Source organism: Puntigrus tetrazona, chromosome 15 (genome assembly GCF_018831695.1).
Source record: "Puntigrus tetrazona isolate hp1 chromosome 15, ASM1883169v1, whole genome shotgun sequence".
In the NCBI taxonomy this organism is placed as follows: domain Eukaryota; kingdom Metazoa; phylum Chordata; class Actinopteri; order Cypriniformes; family Cyprinidae; genus Puntigrus; species Puntigrus tetrazona.
In genome coordinates this window covers 17,079,545-17,084,492 of record NC_056713.1, presented here as the reverse complement: position 1 = coordinate 17,084,492, position 4,948 = coordinate 17,079,545, and positions in this window count along the sequence as shown.

Genomic DNA, 4,948 nt, shown 5'->3' with positions numbered 1-4,948 from the left:
TATATATACACACGATTAATCACTATTAGTAATCTGATTAATCAGATCTCTAATCTTTTCTTTTTTTATTGTTTTCTTTGTTTTACTGTTTGTCTCATTGCACCTCATTTTGTCTCTTTTTCAAATGATTCGTTTTCTCTTCTCTTTAAGAGTACAACATATTTTAGGCGCATCACACAACAAACACACAAACTAAAGCAGGNTCCCTGGAAGAACACTTTTTTTTTTTAAGCTGTGTATTCTGTGAGAGCTGTCAAAAGTGTTTTCATTGCTGTCAACTGATATTGAGTGACTCGTGACAGGTTTGGGAAATCATAAGTGCACATATGCCAGCTCTGCACGAAGGTGTGTTTGGAGTGATTTCTCAAATCTGTGAGTCGTGATTTATTACTGAGCAGTGGTGACTGCTGTTTCACATTCTTGTTTTGGGAAAAACACAAAATTAATATGGCATGTAAATTTCAAAGAGAAAACGTGAGAAAATAAGGCCAAGAATAACACGCATCAGAATCTCTCTCTCTCTCTTTTCTTTCGGCAGAGCAGCATCAGAGAAAAACAGATGGCAGTGAAATTCCCTGAAGTTGCCACTTCATTTAAAGTGCTCATGTGCTTGAAAACATACTGTTGTGATATTCATCCTCCCTTTCAAGTGCTGTTGCTCTTGTGACAGTGTTACATATACACAGCCTCATCCAGACATGTCTAATTACTAGTTCCTGATTGACCAAGGTTAAGGGTTAAGCGTGATTCTTATCCTAGCGAGCTGATGTTGTTTCTGTCTATATGTGTGTTTGTAGGTTACCCAAACATTGTGGCAACATACGGTCGAGGATACACAGGATTTTCTCCTAGCTACAGTTACCAGTTTCCAGGTGAGTCTGTCTGTCTGTCTATCTATCCGTCTGCCCATCTTTCTGTCTATCTCATTATGAAACTCCAAACTGTCATGTAAGTCAGCATCATTTTGGGAGCTTGTTACATGCACACACGTGAAGCTGTGTGTGTTTGTGTGTGTGTTTGTTAGAGGCGTGAAGGTGAGCACATTTTTCTGCAGCTGGTGGCAGATATTAGTGTTGATATGAGTGTCCTGTGGATGGCCACCTGCCTGCTGATATCATGAGCAGAGCTAATGGGTTTTTCTTCAGTGGGTGTGATGGATGTTTTGATGGACGCTGGTCTTTCCCCAATATGTTGTAGTGCGCATTTGGAGTTTTAGTGTTTTTTTTTTGTTTTTTTTTTTAGCTATTTTTGTCTTGGTTTTTGTATTGATAGCAACACGCATCAACATATTACTGAGAGGTGTATGTGGAGGTATGTATGAGTTTTCGTTTTCTCACAGAGCTTAGTACTTCTTCAAACATTTCAGAATAGGCATATGTTATATTTGACAGGGTTGACTCATAAAAAGATATACATACACACAGGAAAACACACACACTGACAGTCCCATTCACATAAACACACACATTCTTGCTGTGCTCTGATCTGTGGTGAGCCTCAAACTCTTGCACAGTTACTCATCTTTATGTGACGGCACCTGACACCGATATACCATAAAATCAAACTACAACAACATCTGTCTCTCTCTTGCTGTTNCACACACACACACACAACTTAAAGCCTGTAATTCTCTCTCACACAAGTCTGAATCCGTGTGAGATCATGAATGAGCCACTGACAAACCCAGTGATCTCTCCGTCTCAACCGTCATTATGGAAATCAGCCATCTGTAAGGAGACTTTGGGAGAGCCGTTGTGCCCCTATTCTTCTTCTTTTTTTGATGCTGTCTTTGAATCATCTCGGCTGTGCGTTGAATTTTGAATCTAGGGTTTGTGTTTCTTGCTTTCCCGTACTTACAGATGTCGTGCACATCTTTTGGCTATTTTGGATTTGTGTAATTTAAAAACTATTCATATATTATAAAAATATATAAACTATTTCATAGATGGATTTCATTCTCATTATAAAAGCTCTTTAGATCTTCTGAAGTTACCCACAGATATTTACACCAGGACATGCTGCTCTAGTTGTCAATGTATTTCCTAGATGTCTGGTTTTTTTTTAATGCCTAAAGATGTTTCTTAAGTGTTTGGTGAAGGTCATTAAAATGCATAACAAATTAGAAGTGTTTACTTGGGTAATAATGAGGTGGCTTTGCTAATTAAAACTAAGTGCTTCTAGCTAACAAGACAGGCTGCTCATTAAAAGGGTGGAGTCCTTCCTGCTGACACCCAGAGCTCCTCAGTGGATCAACACTGATACCTGTTGCCCAGGAACCCTAGAATATATCATAATTTTACATAAATTCAGTTTTGTTTAGTTTTTTTCACGGAAAGTAGTCTGAGCTATACTTTACACATTTAAAATCTTCACCTAAGGTCGGCAGAAATCATCATCCTGGAAACATTTCCATTAGAAACAGGCCAAGCGCTTCGGCTCTTTTGTGCCTGGGCAGGGAATGATTTATTTTCGACAACAAAGTTCGGCCTGCTTGAACGCGTTTCGGCACAAGGCCCTGATCTGTCGAAAGATGTGGAGAGGTGGTTTTGTTTTATGATTAGATGAGTGGTAGGAAATGTATGTCACCTCCATGACATCTGCATTACACACACACTTAAACACATGATTCACGGCCCATATGTTTCCAAAACAGAAAGAGCGGTGAGATGAGATCGTATTCTTGTTGAAGTTGCGCAGTCACGGCTGTCCTCCTGCCCATAAAAACGTCTCTCATTATGGTACTGGTGACGTTTGAAGGTTTTGTGATGTCCAGGGATCTTTCTGGAGATTTCTAGTGCCTCCTTTATCGTTAAGTTTAATGGTGTATGAAAGGGCTAAAAAAAGATTGAGCTCTTTAATCTGCCTGGCAAAATGACTTTTTGTCCCCTAATCAAACGCCAGAAGACTTCACAATGAAGATCCAGCACAGAAAATTGTTTCATTTTGGCCAAAACCTCTCTCATATGAAAACTGATCTTAGTTTAGACACCTGTGCAGAAAAACCCCATTCATAATGATTCTTCTGAGTGTTTATACTGTCGTGTAGGAAGCAAAGATGTAGTTATATGTATGCGTGTTGTGTTCTTCATATAGACAGCACCTGTGCCAAAGGCTACTGAGATTCCACCTTTGATATTGCATGAAAAGCTTTCGCAAAACTACAAACAGCGCATCTTTTTTTTCATATGGACAGCAACAACAGGTCACTCACTGCACAGATGAAAAGAGAGCCAAGGCTGCTGCCTTTCCCAGCTCTTATTATGGTAGCTTTCATTGTTTTTATTTTCCTTTCAAAGTGGGCAATGAAGGAAAGATGAAGGCGCAGATTTTGTCATTTCACAGCTCCGTGTTGCTTGATAAGACACAAACAATGTGTGTGTGGGCTCACATCAGATGTATTTATAGCCTAATTTTAGGACATGTGGATCTTTTCAGCAGCTGTTTCCTAAAGCAGGGTAGCTCTAGCATAGTCAGACTTAAAGAACATTTTTCTCTCTCTCTGTTTAATTGTAAGATGTAGAACAGTCTGCTTTGAAGGCATTTCTGGCTGATTTCTAGAGTTTTCTGTGTGAAACTGTCATCAGCAGCAGTCTTGTGTAGGATTTAAAATTCCTTTCCTCCTCCTTCCTCCTGTCAATGCTCCTCTTCCTCTCCCTTTCAGTGTCGTAGACCCCTTCTGTTCTCCCTCAGGGTCCATTTGTGCGTTTTTACGGTGCCCAGGGGGCTCTGGAGGAAGCAGGGAGAGCAATGTGTCCTTGTGCCCTCTCAGCAGGGTTTTCCTCTCCCATCAGCCCATTCGCTGGAGCAGATTCAAATAACGCCATAAAACTGAATGCTAAATGTTGGCGTTATCTCGTCTGTAATGAAAAGCCCATGAAATTGATTTAATGCTGCAGCGCCTCTCTCAAGCAGCCTCTCACGGCGGAAACACAAAACAATGAGTCTCCGAGATCTAATAATTAACCCACCTAATCCGGCAAAGTTAATCTCTCGCAAGAACTTTGTTCCAGCGTTAACTTTGACGAAGGGAGAGAGGCCGCTGAGGGACAGAAGATGCTGTGCAGAGAAAGAGACGAGGGGGAGAAAGCAGCACAAATGACTTGTGACACTTCAGTGAAGGACACTTGTGCTCGGCAACAGCGAGCAGAGCGAAAGAGAGTCAGGGACGCGTGACCTCCATTAGCATTAGCATTAGCATACTGATTTGTGTTTTGTGAAGAGATTAATGAGCTGAGGAAAGAAACAGGAAATGACATGCGTAATTTAAACCGCAGAGACCGCTGAGGTTTGGTATTATCTATAACCATCCTTGATCTGGAACGGTTTTANATTAGTTTTTTTTGTTAGGTATCCATATGACAGTTTTCCTTTTGATTTTATTCCTCTTTTTATTTATTTGTCTCTCTCTTTTTTTATATTAAGTTTAGCCATGTCACTTTTTCATTAGAATTTTTTATTGACTGGCCATATGGCAAACTTTCTATTAATATTATTATTTTATATGCATTTTTGTTAACATTGTTTAAAAATGATTTACTTTTTGATTATATCCTAATTTTGTTTATTTTTTAACCCCCGTCTAATGCCCTTTTTTTCACCCCATCTAACCTACAAACATTTAGTTCTCTGAGTTGTGGGTTACAGTCTGGTGAAATGACATGCTGTAGATGGGCGTTAGACCTCCTTGTAAGTCTTTACTGCTCTGATGAGCAGCTGTCAGACGCAGATACATGCTTTCATTAAAGTGCCGGGACTGTAATTATATTTGTTATGAAATAATAGAGCCGTAGATACTCCGGCCTGGTGGGTTTTTAGTTGCCTTCTACAAACATGATGATTATGTTTGATTAAATAGTTTGAACACTGAACTCGTGACTGTAGTTAAATATGTAGATTCTTCAGCAGTCTCAGTTTACCACAAACAAATTGCATGTTGTGAAACACAATG